Source organism: Lolium perenne, chromosome 5, assembly GCF_019359855.2.
Source record: "Lolium perenne isolate Kyuss_39 chromosome 5, Kyuss_2.0, whole genome shotgun sequence".
Classification (NCBI taxonomy): Eukaryota; Viridiplantae; Streptophyta; class Magnoliopsida; order Poales; family Poaceae; genus Lolium; species Lolium perenne.
In genome coordinates this window covers 107,017,874-107,037,235 of record NC_067248.2, presented here as the reverse complement: position 1 = coordinate 107,037,235, position 19,362 = coordinate 107,017,874, and the positions used below count along the sequence as shown (strand labels likewise).

At 46.5% G+C, this 19,362-nt stretch overlaps 1 long non-coding RNA gene across 6 annotated transcripts; it reads right to left on the bottom strand.

The window, feature by feature from the left end:
• Positions 1-12,963: 12,963 nt before the first annotated feature.
• On the bottom strand, positions 12,964-18,081 carry LOC127299569 (uncharacterized). 6 transcript variants are annotated; one of them, XR_011744877.1, is made up of 5 exons: positions 16,813-18,079; positions 16,451-16,612; positions 14,780-14,843; positions 13,866-14,021; positions 12,964-13,367 (listed from the first exon to the last, which is right to left on the bottom strand). It is a non-coding gene; the product is annotated as an uncharacterized lncRNA (long non-coding RNA). The 6 variants fall into 6 exon arrangements; XR_011744878.1 differs by having other exon boundaries at positions 14,780-14,839; XR_011744876.1 differs by having other exon boundaries at positions 14,780-16,612; positions 16,813-18,081.
• Between the last annotated feature and the right edge of the window lie 1,281 nt (positions 18,082-19,362).

Genomic DNA, 19,362 nt, shown 5'->3' with positions numbered 1-19,362 from the left:
GATGCAGGAGCTCCAAGGTAAAGATACCGGAGCACCGGTATAGGTTCAACTGTAGCATGTCGGCATTCTGGTCAAAGATTCCACCAAGGACAAAAGGAAAAGGATGAGCGAAGCGTTTCAGCTTTAATAGAAGCCCTGGCGCCAAAGCAGAAGGTGACGTAAAAGATACCAGACGAGGTCATCACTCCCTGATTAAAGACAGAACCGGTGTCACCAAGGCCAAAGAAGCTTTATAAAGTAGCTTAGCTCATCAAAGATTCCATTAGGGTTTCTTCCCTTGTAAGCCACCCTCTCCCCTATATAAGGAGAGGGGGCACACCCCTGCGCGGGAGACACAAAGAACTAGAGAGAAGTTAGGCAGTTTAGCAGCTAGGAACTCAGGTCCTGTACCGTACTGTCTTCAACCTCTGGCCAAGGGCCAAGTTCATCAATATATTTCGGTTTCTTTTCCACTTCTCCTGTTAACAAAACCCTCCCCCGAATCCTCTAGCGCACATTCGGCCCCAACTTAAGCCATCCTATGGCATCTGCCGTTCCACCACGACGACAAAAGGAGCAGCTAAAATTTGGTATGATAATTTGTCTCCTGGATCTATTGATAGTCCTACTGGTTTGGTTAATGCCTTTTTTCTGAAATATTTCCCTGGTAGTGCTCAACATGCTGCTTTGCAGAAAATCTTTGACTTTGTGCAGGTAGAGGGAGAGAAATTGCCTGAATCATGGGCAAGATTTTGTTCTTTAATTAGAACATTACCTAAACATCCGTTAGCTAAAAATGAACTCCTTGATATATTTTATAATGGACTAACTGTTGAATCTAGGACATACCTGGATCGTTGTGCTGGTTGTGTTTTCAGGAAAAGAACTCCGGCTGAAGCTGGGGAATTATTGGCAAAAATAAGCAAGAATTATGATGATTGGACTACACCGGAGCCAATACCAACACCGAAGAAAAGGGGAATGATTGAATTAAATGATGAGGGAAGCCAAGAAATCTCTTAAGGAGAAGGGTATTAAATCTGAAGATGTGAAGAATGTACCACCTATAGAAGAATTATGTAAGCCAATCCCTCGTTCTTCAACTATTGAGGCTCAACGCTTTGATAATAGAGATATTCCCTACTCTAAACCTCCTGATCAATGCTTAGATGAATTTGATAATTATATTGTTAAGTGAGATAATTTTAATAAGAGAGTGGAACATCACTTAATGGATAATTCTAGAGCTATCAATAATTTGCATGATATTGTGCAAAGAACCTCTAATGATGTTAAAATGCTTGTTAAACATTTTCATATGGTTCAAACTCAAATTGATCAGCTCACTAAAGTGCAAAAAATATTTGCTGGTTAATGCTTCTAGAGAAAAATATGCTTATGAAATAAGAACTAGAAGTGGTGTTTCTACTCAAGATCCTCTATACCCTAAAGGGCATCCAAAAAGAATTGAACAAGATTCTCAACGAGTTGATGATACTAGGACTAAGTCTAAGAAAAATAAAAAGAAACATAAAAATATTGTAGAATCCTCTGACCTGCTAAGGATCCTAATAGTATATCTATTTTGATGCTGAAACTGAAAGTGGTAATGATAAAAATAATGCTTCCGATAAAGAAGAAATTAAAGAGGAAGCTGAAAAGCATACTAAGAATACAAAATACACTACAGAAGATTTTATTGCTATTAAACATGGTAGTGAAAGAGAACCTTGGGTGCAAAAACCAATGCCTTTTCCTGATAAGAAACATAAATCAAAGGAGGAAGAACATTATAACAAGCTATGTGAATGGATGAAACCTTTGTTTTTGCAAATTCCTTTGACTGATGCTATTAAATTGCCTCCTTATTCAAAGTATATGAAAGATATTGTCTCTCATAAAAGAAGATTCCAAATGAGGAATTTTCCACTGTGCTCGCTAATTACTCTTTTAATAGTAAGGTTCCAAAGAAGCTTGGTGATCCAGGTATACCCACTATTCCATGCTCCATAAAAAATAATTATGTTAGAACTGCTTTATGCGATTTGCGAGCAGGAGTTAGTGTTATGCTTTTTTCTCTCTATAGAAGACTTGATCTAGAAAAATTAATACCAAGTGATATATCCTTGCAAATGGCTGATAAGTCTACTACTATTCCTGTTGGTATATGTGAGGATGTTCCTGTTCAAGTTGCTCATCATTGTATGATATTAACTGACTTTGTTGTGTTGGAAATGCCGGAAGATGATAATATGTCTATTATTCTAGGGAGATCTTTTCTTAACACTACAAGGGCTGTTATTGATTGCAACCAAGGAAAAGTAACTTTCAATGTTGATGACAAAGAGCATACGGTTTATTTTGCCAAGAAGATTGATGTGAATTATGGTCTAAACTCAATTGTTAATGTTGATACTATCCAAATTGGGGAATTTCATTTGTCTTTTCCCAAGCCAAAGAAGGAGAATAATATTGTCATGATTGGAACTATTCCCGTCGAGATTGAGGTAACATAATCATTGTGTGAAATGCAAGGTTTTGCTTCATATAATTTTTTTTGATAACAAGACTTGATCAACCTTGTTAGCAAAATATTTTTGAATGAATGAAACTATGATTTCACCTATGTACCATTGATTGACTTTATATTAGAATGTCTTATTGATTTTGTTTTTCAACATTCCATAATTGTTTTCTTGCGATAGAATCATTATTCAAATTTTTAAAATTGTTCAAAAATAAAGGCCAGAAAATGTATAGAAAATTTGTACGCATGAAAAGGGGTAGAGAGGCACCTGGGGCAACCCAGGGGGACCCACAGGACGGCCACACCTTGTGGTGGCGCGGCTGCCCCCTGGTCCCGCCAAGGCCAGGTGTGGGGCCCCCTGGCCCTCCACTTCCTCCCTCCTCTGCCGTTCCCTTCTCTCTCCCACAAAACACCACTACAAGAAAAGTTCTGATAGACAACGTCCCAAAATCGTCCACTAAGGGGTATTTTTCGTCGCCTATGGGCCTAACCCGACGATATGGGTTCTGTTGTCAAAACTGCGTCAGGCAAAGTCCTACGACGTTTTTTTCGGTCCGTCGCGTTTGGGCGCCCTTCCGCCACGGAAAATCGGACCGTTGCGCAAGTGTTTTCGGGAGCCCATTGACTGCTGACGTCATGCAAACTGACACGTGGCAGACGCCGTTAACTGGCAGTTAACGGCGTTAACCGGCTGAAACCTCGTGGTAGATGGTAGGCCCACACGAGGCCAGCCACGTCTTAAGCGGGCCGGCCTATTAAGTTTGCGGGCCGGGCCAGCTGACTTAGTTTGACCGGTCAACTATATAGCTGGGCTGGTCCATTAGTTATGTGGGCCGGGCCTAACCTCTAAGGTTGACTGGTCAAAATTTAAACGGGCCGGCCCACTAAGCATGTGGGCCGGGCCGAATGCACTCGTTTGACCGGTCAACAGGCAAAAGGGCCGGCCCACAAGGCATGTGGGGCCCACTTTCCTGTTATTGGGCCGGCCCATTTAGCAAGTGGGGTCCACCTTCGAGCAACTGGGCCGGCCCAAGAAGTTAGTGGGCCGGCCCAATTAGCGTGTGGGTCCCACTTTCCTGTTAAAGGGCCGGCCCATTTAGCATGTGGGGTCCACCATATAGCGAGTGTGCCGGCCCAACAAGATAGTGGGCCGGGCCAAAACCACAGGTGGGTCCCACTTTCCTGTTAAAGGGCCGGCCCATTAAGTGTGCGGGGTCCACCATATAGCAAGTGGGCTGGCCCAACAAGATAGTGGGCCGGGCCAAAACACAGGTGGGTCCCACATTCCTGTTAATGGGCCGGCCCATTTAATATGTGGGGTCCACCATATAGCAAGTGGGCTGGCCCAACATGTTAGTGGGCTGGCCCAATTATAAATGTGGGGCCCCTATCGTGTAACTGGGCCGGCCCAGTTAGCAAGTGGGGTCCACCATAAAAGTAGTTGGGCTGGCCCAACAAGTTAGTGGGCCGGCCCAATAAGCTTGTGGGGCCCGCTTTTCTGTTACAGGGCCGGCCCTGTTGTGGGTGGGGTCCACATTAAAGAAAGTGGTCCGGCCCAATTAGACGGTGGGGTCCACCAGAAATCAACTGGGCTGGCCCACTCGTTTAGTTGTTGTTTATATGCCGGCATAATAGGCGCTTTAGGATTTTGCGGGCCGGCACTTATGTGATTTCGCTTAATTGGGCCGTTTAAGGGATGGGAATTTGTGATTTAGATAGTGAGAATATTTACGCATCACATGATTTCTGTCGGATAGCCTCACTTACCACAAGCACCATAGAAAAAATGCGCGAAAGAACTATAAAAACTAACTAAATATTACATCAGCTGCAAGGCTTTGAAAAAATATTACAGAACCCAGAGAAATTGAATGGTAATTAAACCTAGCAATACAATGAAGCCATTCGGCAATCTTTTAAGTTGTCCATGCACCACCTATATCTGAAACAAAGACATCATCATTTCGTCGTTATAACAAGATCATTGTAATGTGCAAAATAAGCAAACAAAGAGTGCATGCCGCATACAAACAACCAATATAACAAAGCACGTTAGAATGAAACAACAGACTTACTACTGTCGAGTCCCATGCAAACCAACATGTTCAGGGAGTACAAAATTGGCATGAACAACATAGTAGCAGGCTATAAGTTTTGTAACAACGACTGAGCAAGATGAAGTTATGATGGTGTTACCCTCCAAAACCCCCCGACGGGCTTTGGTTAAGCAACACGAAGAGCCGGGAGGCTCCTAGGGCCGCTTAGTGTATCCCTGGCACCTCGCGTCGTCCCGCAAATCTTCTGGCGCGCGTCCTGGCGGTTGCTGGGGCGTGCCACCTGACCTAGACCTGGTCAGGAAGGTGTTAGTGCTTCGATTGTTCCTGCATGGTAGACACGTGCACATTAAATACGAGCCTTATCGGCTCTCAGGTTTCCCTGTGGATCGGCTCAAAGAGCCGATCGCCCCATGGTCCTTGATGGATTAGCAATGGCATGGGGATCCTGCTTGATCAGGACAAAGCTGAAGCGATCCACGACAGTTTAGGGTTTTCACCGCATAATCGGAACGTCCTACGTGCGATCGGGCCTAGCAGCTACGAGAGACGATGCAAACTACCCCTACGAGAGGCCTAAAAACCAACATAACGTTGATCCCCGGAACATCCCTCGCAGGGACGGTAAACAGCATCTAACGCACTACCGGATCCTCCGACCCCAGCATAAGGCCTAACTATGCAGATATTAAACTAATCCCTGCAGATGCAGGGAGCAACTATAACGGATCGGATCTACTAAGCATGATCAAGCAAGATGCTGCCCTTACGTCTGGATAGACGTAAGGGCAGCTAGACATGCAAGGGTTGCACTACGATAGCATATTACGTGAAGAACAATGCTAACCCTAACACATCTATGATAACCACATTGCTCGCCATCAAAAAGGCTTCAGTACGAGCAACGCATGAACAATACTAAGCTTACGCTGCCTAGATCGCGAGATGCGATCTAGGCAGCATGATGCTTACCGGTAAGAACCCTCGTAGGAAAGGGGTGGCGATGCGCCGAGATTGGTTTGTTTTGGTTGAACGGTGATTGTCCTCCTTTTCCGATAACCCTAGATACATATTTATAGTCCAAGGGACTTTCTAATTGAGGCGTGCACCTAACCGTGCACGGGCCGGACTCTATCTCTTTAATCTAAATTACAATGCGATCTAATATATTACAGATACAAGGGCCACTTAGCCCAAACTATCAGCGCAAGGCCGCTTCGAAGATGCTTCACGTGTACGTCCTTCAAGCCCATCTTCACTTACGGCCCAATTCCTGATTTGGCCAAAATCGGGTGGTAACACATGCCCCCCTGGTTTTGATAATGATAATTGCAAAACCATATGCTATCTTCGAAGGGTCATGTCGTGGCAGAACCGTCGAAGTTTTCTTCATGATGACGTCTTGCCTCCTCGCCTTCTCTGCACGACTTGACGGTTCTGGCACCACGTCCTCGGGAACTGCTTAGGCATTAAACCATATATTCCCCGTTTTATTCGGCCATTTCCTGTAGTGCTCTTCCTCATCCCCCTTGCACTAGCACTTCCAAAGGAAAAAACCCTCCTGCGCCACCATGTCTTCCTCTTCATCGGATCTTTCCGCGCAGTCCTCCCCCTTCCGCGAGCCGACACCGGAGTGGAACCCGGATGAAGCCCATGCGGCCAACACCCGCCGCGCCATTGAGGCCGGGGACGAACCAAGCCACGACTTCTCTACCTGGTCAGAGGACGACCAGTCCCTGACCGACGGGGAGAGCGACCTCTGCTTCCTCGCCAATGAGGAAGCGGTGGAGGAAAGCGACGACGACCACCTTCCCTGGGACGGGGCCCCCTCCTCCGAGGAGGAGGAGGAAGAAGGAGACGACAACTCTTCCGACGAGCCGCCGGCCAAGCGCCATTGCCCTTGGCCCGGGAACCTCAGCGACTTCGACAGTGATGACGACGCTGACGAGGAGGACGAAGACGACGAGGGTCCTGCCGGTGGCTGCTACAGCAGCGACGACGAGCCGGCTGGGAGCAGTGCCGACGACGGCGATGACGACGACGACGACGAGGGCAGCAATGGCCCCTAGATAGGACCTTAGCCAGTAGCCGTAGACAGGGCAATGTATCCCCTAGGACCTCCTTTTGAGAGCAATCGGCTCTTATGTAAGAAATTTAGTTTATCAATGAAGAATTTCCCCAACTTGATTTGGCCAACCTTCTTCATGATAATTTAGCCGATCGCCCTTCGTACTGAGCCTGCCGACCGTCAATTTGGTCAGTGCTCAATGAGCCGATGGCAGCGCATCGGACTCTCGTGACAGATTCGAGGTAAATCCACCCGAACTTCCAATTCCCGGTCGAGCCACAACCGTGCAAACCCCAGATCCTGGCAATGCAGATCCCACTGAATGCAGTGTTGGACTTTAACGGCATCCTCATCTCCCGGACCCTCTTTGCCTTCAGGAGGTCTTAGGACTGTCGATAGAACAACTCCGATACTGAAGCTAATACTTTTGCAGAACGGGCATTATTCGCCCACAACTGTCCTTGTAATGCTTCATTCCTTTGTAGTCACACCTGGTCCAGAGCCCATCAACGATCGTTGCTTCCTCCCATCACCTCCAGCCATTCCCTTCTGCAGTAATTCACCCTCTCTCGACGAGTCGTGATGCAGAGCAGACCGATTTCAAACAAATCGGCTCCAGAGAACAAGGAACCTTAAGGGCGAGCTGCCCCCCGAGCCTTAGTCCAGGCGAGGATAAAAGCAGACCAGCCGATTGAGCCACCATCAGCTTCCCAACTGTAGCGCTGTGTTAGCTGAACTCCACAAAATCGGCTCTCCAGATCATCGATGTTTCAGAGCTAGCTGCCCCCCGAGCTACTCCAGCTTAAAAACAAGGCGAGAACGCTTACGCTCAAGGAGCCAGCACCTTGCTGTTTTGATTGGTTCATCATCTTGGGCAAACCGATGCAGCTTCTGGTGCGAATGGTTCGGCTCTAGGAGATCATCGGATGATCATCGGTTGTTCTCATGACCCTAACCTGATCCGCAGGCTTGCGCAAACACTACCGATTTGGTGATGGCTGCTCCATTAGACCTCTGCTTGTAACCACCGTATCCCTTGAGTCGACGGCCAAGCGTCGGCTTTGCCCCATGAGACCTCAAACAAGATCATGACTCTTACCAGCCAACCCAGCGGGCTGGCCATCTGGTTCCGGGCAGGTGCATACAATAGAGCCCCGTGCGTGTCACTCAATTGACTTGTATGTGGAAACTGATATTTTTGGCGACATCAGCACTGTTCCTCAGACAAGCTGTGATGCAGGGTCAGCCGATTCCGAAAAAATCGGCTTCCTATAGCGAAGGATCCTTCAGGGCCAACTGCCCCCCGAGCTTCTTCCGTTCAAGTCCTGCGTCTCGCCGATCATATTGGCTCATCATCTTTGGCATGCTGATGCAGCTCCCGGTGAGGACGTTTCCCTGATGCTCTCCCCCATTTTGGTCGTGACATGCCGTAGCCGATCGCCTCATCATCGACTATCCTCCTGGTCTCAGAAGAGACATGCTGCTTCGTCGGGCTCGCCCTTAACCTGAACTGCGTGTTTGTGCTGCTCTTGCTATTGATCAGGGCCGCGACCCGATATTGCCAACACAATGATCAGCTTGGGGGTTTGCTAACGGAGCCATCAACAATTCTACTGAGGAGAGCCGCCGGCATGTTTGCCCTTCAGTGGAGCCTCGCTGCCTGATGACTACTCCATTAGGCTCCTGCGTGTGACGGTCGCATCCCTTAAGTCGATGGCCGTGCATCGGCTGTGCTCAAAAAATTTCGATGTTTTCGGTTTTTGGGGCCGATTTGTTTACGTATCGGCTCCCATACTTGAGCTGCTCTGCTGGAAATTTGACATCCGTTCCCAGCTCCGTATCCTCCATCCTATCCATCTATGTGCCCCCCGAGCCGATTCTGTCAAGTAATTGATGGCATCGGCTCTTCAGGCATCCGTTGGATCAATGCTGAACACAGACGAAGGTATGTTGAGGATAATTTCGGCCGATTGCCAGAATCGGCCTCCTTTTTTGTTGCAATGCTTGACGATGGTTTGCAACTTCTTGGATTTCCACTGTGGCATATTGGAGATAATATCATTTGCTTTTTTCATTTTTTGAGGGCCGATCGCAGAGATCGGCCTTGCCACGTATGTCCAATGTCTTGGACGTGCTATTCCGTTAGGCCGGTGGATAAAACCAGCCTTACCCCATTCTTCGAGGCTTCGATGCGCTCACAACCCTCTAAACTGATCCCAGAGAGCGGCTCTTGGTCATCTGCTTCCCACACGCTCATGGCAGCTAATGATATCTCGATTGAGTCATCCGCTTGAACGACTTCCACTTCATCTCCGTCCCACTGTATGATGCATTGGTGCATTGTAGACGGGATACAACAGTTAGCATGAATCCAGTCCCTTCCCAATAGGACGGCATAATTGCTTTTGCTGTCAACGATGAAGAACGCGGTAGGTATGGTTTTCCGGCCTACAGTAAGCTCTACATTCAGAACACCTTTTGCTTCTGACGCTTGGCCGTTGAAGTCGCTTAATGTGATGTTGGTCTTGATCAGATCGTCGCTGGAATGCCCCAAACGACGTAGCATGGAATACGGCATTATGTTGACTGCCGCTCCGGTATCAACCAACATCTTGCTGATAGGCTGCCCATTGATGTAACCCTTCAAGTATAGGGCTTTCAGATGCCTGTAGCTCCTATCTTGTGGCTTTTCAAAAATAACTGGTCGTGGACCGCAGTCGAATTGAGCCACTGAAACTTCCTTGTCGCTTGGAGCGCGAAACTCTGACGGGAGTATGAATACCATGTTTGTATCAGCCGATGCATCTACATCGGCATCAGCCGATGCCTGTGCATCGGCTTTCGCCTGTTTGGGGCGCCATACTTTCTTTGGCGGGCGCGCCTTCGTCTCTCTTTGTTCTTTGGATTTTCGCGGCCGGATCGGGCCGCGCTCTTCTCAACGTGTGCAGTGCACCGTGCCTCGGCTTCTTCCAGGTTTCGCAACCGCTGCACTCTACGCTTTTGAGAATGGCTGAGTCCATCAGGGCACCACCTTGGTCGGTGATACCTATCTTCTTCTCCATCTGACTCCTCGAAGTCTTCTTCTTGAGATGACTCAGCTCGTTTACTCTGAGGTGGGAGAGGTCCTAGACGTTTGAACACTGAAACTTCGCTTGCCCCCCTTCTTCCTTGCTGTTTGCATTCTGGGCAGTTCTCGATTGTTGGCAATCGGCTCATTCCTGAGTCCCAGCAATGTTTGAAGAAAGGACAGCTCCAGTGCTTATCCACGTTGTCTTGCTCCTTAGACCTCCCTCTAGCGCGGCGTTCGTACCCGTCGTCGTTCCTGTCATGCTGACGATACCACCTGTTTTCCGCATCAGACCGACGATGTCTTTCATCGTCTTCGTCGTAGCGTCGACGCCGGTCGTACTGCTGCTCATATTTGTTGAGGAGATGTACAGATAATGGGCGCTGATACCGTATGCTTCTCACCTCCTCCTCGGTCAGGTACCGTCTATCGTCGTCTTGGGGCCGGTCGCGTGGAACGGCCTCCTCTTTATCCTTGCCACGAGAGTGGCTGCTCTCCGCTTTGTCCGCGCCATGGCGAATCACAAACCCTGCCATATTGACATCGAAAGAGAACCCTGGTTCTCTTATGGAGTGGCTGAGATCTACCATGTTGACGTCCGGAAACGGACGCCTGTCTACCTTCATGGCAAACTGTCCGAAAGTTAATCGGCCTGCTTCTATCGCCATCTGAATTTGTGCGCGCGATGCTGCGATCGGCGGTGGTGTGCGTGAACGTATGATGCCACTTGCAGTATGGCCTCTTGTTCATCTCTTGTGCCGTAGGGATCTTGTGGCCTTCGGGTAGCTTCAACTGTTTTTCTTTCAGTAACAGATCGAAGATCTGTTCGGTTTTGGTCACGTCAAAGTCTAACCCTCTTGGAGGCCCTGGTGGATTCACCCATTGGCAAGACACAGGTACTGGCGTCCGAGTCCACTCGGCTACCGCAACTTCCTGATCATCCGCGGAATCTTCATCTTCATCGGCATTGACCAGGCTGATCGCGCGCTTGAACTTGTCTTGGTACAGTTCTGGATGGCGCTGCTCATATAAGGTCAGTCTATTGACCAGGTGCGTCAGCGATTTGTACTCAACTTGGAACGTCAGATCCTTAAACGACGCTGCCAGGCCTGCCACGGCCCTGATCGCTTCTTTCTCAGTTATATGAACCGAATAGCATCGGTTCTTGACAGTTCTGAAACGCTGAATGTACTCAGCCACTGTCTCCCCTCGCTTTTGCCGAACCTGGGCTAGTTCGGCAATACCAGCTTCAGTAGTCTCTGAATGGTATTGGGTGTGGAACAGTTCCTCCAGCTGCTTCCATGATTGCACTGAATTTGGCTGCAAAGAAGTGTACCACCCAAAAGCTGGACCGGTGAGGGATTGCGAGAAGCACCTCACCCGTAACTGATCTGATGCCGAAGCCATGCCCGGTGGGCAGTGCTCGGCTCACGTGCTCGATGGAGCTCGACCCTTCTGACCCACTGAATTTGTTGAAGTCCGGAAGCCGGTACTTAGGCGGTAATGGGATCAGGTCGAACTCATTGGGGGTACGGCTTGGAATAGCCGATTATCTTCTTCTTCGGCAAGATGCCGAATTGATCTCTCAGGACTGCGCTGATCTGATCTGCGGTGGAGGTAGTAGCAGCTGAGCTTTCCCGGACTGGTGTAGTGGCGTACTTGGCTAGCCACGCTTGTTTCTCAGCTTCTGCTCCTAGACTCCCATTCTTTGCGATTGTTCTTCCTTAGGAACAATTGCTCTGCTCCGCAATCCTCCCGGTGGAGCCTGGATCGCTGCGTCCGATTGTTGCGATCCAAGCACATACGCACACACGTATCCGTGTGGGATTTCCTTGGGCGGGTCAGGTAAGAACTGGTAGTCGCCCGGGTCACCCCCATCCTTGTAGACGACATATGCCGGTGAGCCTTGTTGCTGTGGAGCCGCCATTGTGTACGGCAGAGGCGGCCTGGTGTGGAGTTGCATCTCTCCCTGGTGAGTCCCTAGAACAGGTCCTGAAGGGGAGTATCGACGCTCCATGATCTCTTGCACCACCCGGAGCGCAACGCGCTCCAAAGTGTTCCCCAGGCTCTCGGAGTGCCGATGCAGTGAATGGGCCACCACATAGTTGATCTCCTGACGCAGGGCTTGGGTACGTTCCTGTGAAGGGAGAGACAGATCCACCCCTTCAAGGACGCCTTGTGGCGTGAATCCTTTGAATCTGACGCCGTGCGACCGGGTCTTCTCAAAGGAGCCGATGAGTTCGGCTTCACAGATGGCTTTTAACTCGTCGTACTTTTTCTTGTGATCCGGAGGGAGTTCCTCGTACGTGATCTGTTCCTCTGCCATCTCGGATGCCGATGTTGACGTAGATGTTGAAGAAGATGTCCCACCGGGCGTGCCAGAATGTGTTACCCTCCAAAACCCCCCGACGGGCTTTGGTTAAGCAACACGAAGAGCCGGGAGGCTCCTAGGGCCGCTTAGTGGATCCCTGGCACCTCGCGTCGTCCCGCAAATCTTCTGGCGCGCGTCCTGGCGGTTGCCGGGGCGTGCCACCTGACCTAGACCTGGTCAGGAAGGTGTTAGTGCTTCGATTGTTCCTGCATGGTAGACACGTGCACATTAAATACGAGCCTTATCGGCTCTCAGGTTTCCCTGTGGATCGGCTCAAAGAGCCGATCGCCCCATGGTCCTTGATGGATTAGCAATGGCATGGGGATCCTGCTTGATCAGGACAAAGCTGAAGCGATCCACGACAGTTTAGGGTTTTCACCGCATAATCGGAACGTCCTACGTGCGATCGGGCCTAGCAGCTACGAGAGACGATGCAAACTACCCCTACGAGAGGCCTAAAAACCAACATAACGTTGATCCCCGGAACATCCCTCGCAGGGACGGTAAACAGCATCTAACGCACTACCGGATCCTCCGACCCCAGCATAAGGCCTAACTATGCAGATATTAAACTAACTAGATTTAGATGTGCGCCTTGGCGCACGATCCCGTTAAGCTCGTGCCAACATACATTTTGTATAATAACAATAAAAATTAACTGCCAAAATGACATTACACTTTAGGTTTCACAAACCAATGTTGGTAGGATAAAATTAGGATAAATCATACGAAATTATAAACGTAGCAGCAAACCAAGTGTACCAAAACTATTGCGTAATTCGAGAGTTGTAGCAGAAAACAAACATATAAATATACAAATAGATGCAAAACTATGAGGACCTCAGTGACAGTACCAAAATATAGTATAGTAAAAAGAGTAAGATCTGCGCCTTATGATTTAGGGCCACACCTTGGCGCACAGCCCACATCTTTCACATTGACAAACATTATCTTAAACATTTTCTCTAACGCTTAGAGAATAACAAAGGCAGGAACCAATACGAAGAGCAACAGAACTTTTATCCATCTTGATTACCCAGAAGTGGCTTTGTTGTCCTCGCTTTTACCTTAATCTTTGGTTCATACCAAGTGATATCAAAGCTTCTCACTTCCTACCAAGTGATAAATCTTTTAAATTTATCTTACCATTAATACAGGGGAAATGTTGATACCTCGTAATAGCTTATAAGCTTCCAAACATAAACATACAGACAGCAGCCCGTAATAGCTTATAAACTCGACGATTTAGGGGTGCGCCTAAACAAATGGCCGAGATCTTGATGGTTTCCATCAAGCTGCAACTATGAAGTGAAAAATTATTATTTTATGGACCTATAAACATATGAAGACAAAATAAGTAAAGCAATAGAAATGAGAATTCGAAGATAGTACGTAAACCTTTGATAAACCAAGGATTCACAAACAGCTAGCAGAGAAGAGTAAGCACACTTATAATATCTCCAATCCTTTCTAGCCAAACATAGGGATATAAAGGAAGCAAACGGCTTACATCATACATAATCCTATTTACGCTAAGTTCATTCCGGTTTCGATTCAACATTTATCTCTTCATGATTACCCAATATCCCATAAATGGATTTATTGAACATATACGTGCTGCTCCATGTGCTGCTCCATGCAAATACCATATGACAAAACATAGTGCAGATGAAAAACATCAATACTGTAGGAATCCTAATAGCTCGCTCAAAAAGTGATAGTGTCAATGATTAATTTATCTGCAGACTTGAGCACATGGAAACGTATGACCAAGAGGATGAGTGTGTGGAGGGGCTCACCTCGATTCCCTGGCATCGTCCATCTCGACAGTGGCAGCCTACACGTCGCCTCTGGTCTGGCTTGGCGGCGCACCAAGCTCCTCCTACTGGGAGGCAATACTCCCACTGGCCATCAACCGCCCTTCGGGGGCGGCGCGGGCAGTGGGCTGTGCTGCTCTGTGGCCACCAATTGCACACATAACACGATATATAAGACAACAATGGTGGTCTTCGTAGAAAAAACAATTATTGGTAGCTACCACATATAATAGTGGAAATAATTAAAAACACCTAAACAAAATAAAGGTTTTCATGTCATGTGCAAATGGATAATTTTGTATGAATTGTCACAAATCAGAATCGCTGTAATCTGAAGCTATAACTTTTATGCTGCCACTGCATGTATAGGAGTTGCACGTATAGTAATTATATCGTCCAATCTATTTTCTGGCAGATAATTAAAATGCAATTAGATGGACCGGAGAAGAAAAGTAGTTTCACATGGCAAGCGCTACTTCAGAGCTAGTACATCTGTAAAACTACTTAAACTACTCACCGATTCCTATTATCACAGAATAACCAAGTAGAAGGCAAGAAGTACCAAGACTTAGTTGACAATTATATATAGTATATGAGCTCCTACATAAACCCTAAAAGTTCAGAAGAATCTTAAGAAATAACTGGCAGGATACTATGACAGATTGGTACCAGAGTAGCAGATCTGATGTTATATGCCAAAAAGGAAAGTATGTATGGGGAAGAGACTGAATCAAGTAGTATAAAGGTTTCTGACATAAATACAAATGCCAAGCTACGCTGTGCTAATACACTTTTAAGCATGGCAAAACTAAGTAAACATAAAATGCTTTAGCTGAAGAATTCCAGATTAAAGAGCAATATATGAAAAACACCATTTTCCAAGTAGGGAAGGATACCAGCAATGTTATTGGTGTACCAGCAGAACACTAAACCCTTCTTATAATTCTGTATAGAATCTGTCTAGAAGAGAAATACTGTAAGCTACCAGTATTATATGCAGCAATCTGTTCACTACATTCTCAATACAAAAAGCTAAAGCACTGCATTTTCTGAACAGACGGTGACACACAAAAATCCATAAGCATGTACCTCTCATATAGCCATGCTAAACTGAGAACGAAAATTTTAAAACATAAGGGGAAATGTTTAACCCTCTAAATGACCATATCTACAAGAAAGCCCACTGAAATCTAATGCATATATTTAAATTTCTAGTTGAATCCAAGCTAGATGCCTAAATTTCTTCAGATACATTCACGATGAACAGCTCTATGTTAGAGTTGCTAACATTTTACGAACAAAAGGTCATCTTCTTAGACTGGAACTGTAACTTCATAACTAAATTTGTATTGTGTATGGAGTTAGCTGTAAAATAAACGACATCAATGATAATAAAATCCAAATTTATACTATCAGAATATTCCGCGAGCGAAGTCTATATGATTGAGTTCTTCAGAAATATGTTACCTAAGTGCAAAAGATAAATAAATAGCATGCACATGCACAGAAAAACCAAGGTTCAGTGTTCACAGCTTCACATACAACAGCCGTATGGTCATCACAATAACTTGGCAACTGAGGCCTAACAATAGCATTAGTTTGCTATTTTCTTATTTAGACAAGTACATGGCAAGATGATCACATACAGAGCACTGAAAGTTCTAACTTTCAGAATAGGCACTGCTGTAGTTTCAGAGATGCACAGTTTAAATTGTTCAGTTAGCACTTACTCCCTCCGTCCGCGAATAAGTCAATGTTTTCCTTTTTTAGAAGTCAAACATCTTCAAATTTGTACAAAAAATAGCACATATGTTACATTAAATTACTATATTATTAAACTACATGTCAATATGAATCCAGCGGTATTAATTTAGTGCCATAAATTGTAGGAAGTTAGTCAAAGTTAATAAAGTTTGACTTAAGACATGTCCTAAGGTACACGTATTTGAGGACGGAGGGGTAGAAACTATGTTAGCATCTAATATACTGGATAGCAGATATTTATCACAAGAATGAGCATGCAAAGTTATTCATGCATTCTGACATAAACCTGTACTAAATCTATATTTATACATCGTGTGCTTTGGATTTCTAGTTGGCATAAATAAAAGTTCGGAATCTTACTTCATGTGTTCATGATTGAACTTATAAATGCACTAGCCAAGCTTTTCTCTCTATACTACTCATCTACCTATGAGTATATACCCTCGCATTTATTCTCCTTTAAGAACTCTCTCCCAGATATGTACATGGTGGCCCAAAATTTGAGAAACTTGTGATTTTCTCTTCAGTATAAATTTGAGATGCAAGATATCCATGACACCCAATAGCATCAACTGAACATTCCATGTTTCTGTTAACATTGAACTAAAGATTGTGTGTGTATGGGCATATACATATGTAAAAAACTGAGAAAATAGTGAAGATCCTTGGATACCCAACGAAAATAGAACATGGGTAGATAATTTTCCTTCCTATTCAAAGTCTGCTCTCTTTTCTCTCACCCACACATCAGACATCACACACAAACAAGCATGTTAACACTTCTATTCAGAGAATATATTTACCTAGTTTGCTCATGGGTCTCGAACTCTAGTTCCTGTGATGATTGTCTGAGCTATGATGTGCTCCTGCGACGGTCGCCCTCTTGCATGCCCCTTGGTGTTCGCCTCCAACTTGTTTTGCGCTGCCTGCCACTGCCAATGGACGGCTGTGGAATCCTCCTTCCTCTATTGAAATCACACCAGTAAACGCTATTTAAACTGTGTTGTACTAAACATCTATGGAAATCAATGATAAGCAAGCATATTGGATACATAGAAGAATTACCAGCCAATGAAGAGGAGAAAAAGAACACATCACAGGTTGTATATCAAGTGCGCTTTGAATACACAAAAACGATTATGTTTGTAACACGACAATCACTTGCCTAGTGCAGCATGGTTTTAGTCTAGGATTGCTTCCTCATCTTCCGACCCTCTTCCAATTGCAGACTTAGACATTTAAGTTCAAAACTCATGTGTGCAACTATCTTTGGAGTATCATACACCAGCAAATACATTCAGAATGTTAAATATTAGTTCATGCATTTTAGAAAGCACTTCTTTTAGATAAAACATAAGAGCGATATAATTTTGGCTGAACAAATGACATAGAATAAAACTGGAATGCATTACTCCACCCACTCAATGTCAGTGTAAGGACCACAATAATGTACACTGGTAGACACAAGAAATGATCTGATAAATAGGAGTAACTACTGAAAGGTTAAATAACATTCCTTGGATACAATACTGACCTCTTTTGGTCTTGAAATTTATAATATTGTGAAGTTTCACTTGGATTAAATTCTCTTGAAAAACAAATAGCTAGGACATTGCAGCGTTGTAATTTAGACCACAAAGCATACAAAATTACTCTAAATCATGCACTTCGCTGACAGGCCAGGTAATAAAAAAAAGCTCAGAACATCCAAAAAGTTGTGATCTTTCCAGGGAGTAATTCCCCAATCCAATAAGTGGGAAAGTCATTCCCTTCCTATTCCTAAACATCTAGAGATAACTGAAACTGAAATCATGCTCCTAAGTTGCCGTGGAACATAACACTTGAGAATCATGGACTCGCTGGCGAGCCACACATGGTGTTGAGGCATGAGCCAGCGAAACCAGGTGAGAAAATGACCTTGAGAATCATGGAGATAGTACATATCCAAAGTATTTTGCAGGGAGGAGTATAACAACTTACCAAGTACAACTGCAATCTAGCGCAAAGCTGAAAAGGACCTTTTGATTAATCCAGAGCAACATTCAATATAGACTATGGGATTTGCACACAACTTCTCGCCTTGCAAATCGAAAATATTTTGCTTGCAAAGCATATAAATTGGAAAGGAAGGTGAGAATAAGCACCTAATGAAACTGATCAATCAGATTTTTTTTGCCGTGTTCTGGAACAAAGTCGCCCATGAACTGGGCGTGCTTAGATTGTGTTGTCTGGAGTAAGCAAGTACTGCTAGTCCTGTTCCATCATGTGTGATGGCATAGGTAAAAACGATTGTAATCAAAACTTTTCTTCTGAAGGTTCAAAGCCAAGGACCCACATGCATCATCGTTCCATCAGCACGACATACATCGGAGGTGGAGCTGGGCAGCAGCTGCGCTCCTGGCTGGCGGTGTCCTTGACGATGAAAAGTACAGAAATAGTATAGAGAAAATGAAGAAACATGAGCTCGCCTTCTTCAATCTTGATCGAGATGAGATCAAAAAAAGTCTGGGCAAATGGAGAAGGAAACTGACCTGCTACAGCCTGCAGGTGACGCACCAGCTGCAGCGGATTTGCTCCGGTGCTTGCCCTGCTCGCCGTCGAAATCGCCCGCTTGCACTGCAACCCAGGCGCTGCGCCCTGCTCATCATGGACGCCCAAATCCAGTAGAGGAGACCGCCGTTGCCCTAGTGCTCGAGAGGAGCAGCACGCCCCGCTCAGGTCGGGGCAGAGGATGCCGCCCCAGATCCCGTGAGACTACGATCTGGAGGCGCCCGCCAGCTGCTATCACACCTCCCCGTGCTACACCTTCGCCGGATTCGAAGGATCCACGCCACCCCACCACCGCCAGATCCGTGGGGAAGAGGACAGACGAACCTGGGGTGGACTGGTTGTGGTTCTCACATCTGCGTGTCGCGGTAAAACCGTCGACCAGCAGTAGCGCCACCGGCGGACCGAAGGAGAGCTCAAGAGAGGAGCAGCCATTGGAAGAAGATTGGGGGAGGATGAGCGGGAGGATTGGAGGAGGAGGCGCTACAGGGGATTGTGGAGGAGGAGGGGGCGACGGGATTGGGAGCTGGCGGCGGCGGCGGCGATGGGAGGGGCGCGAGGGGGAGAGGAGGACGTGCGAGGCGGGTGAGAGCGGAGCGAACGGGCCGCGCGGGCTTTCACACGACCCGTGGATAAAACGCGGGTTCGTGGGAGGGCCTCGCGCCCTGGACGAAATCGACGGCGGGGATCGCGCCACGTCAGCTCGATCGGACGGCCGAAAATCCAAACGCCTGTGAGAGCCCCATGAGGGTGCAGCAATTATACCGTGAGATCCCTGCAGATGCAGGGAGCAACTATAACGGATCGGATCTACTAAGCATGATCAAGCAAGATGCTGCCCTTACGTCTGGATAGACGTAAGGGCAGCTAGACATGCAAGGGTTGCACTACGATAGCATATTACGTGAAGAACAATGCTAACCCTAACACATCTATGATAACCACGTTGCTCGCCATCAAAAAGGCTTCAGTACGAGCAACGCATGAACAATACTAAGCTTACGCTGCCTAGATCGCGAGATGCGATCTAGGCAGCATGATGCTTACCGGTAAGAACCCTCGTAGGAAAGGGGTGGCGATGCGCCGAGATTGGTTTGTTTTGGTTGAACGGTGATTGTCCTCCTTTTCCGATAACCCTAGATACATATTTATAGTCCAAGGGACTTTC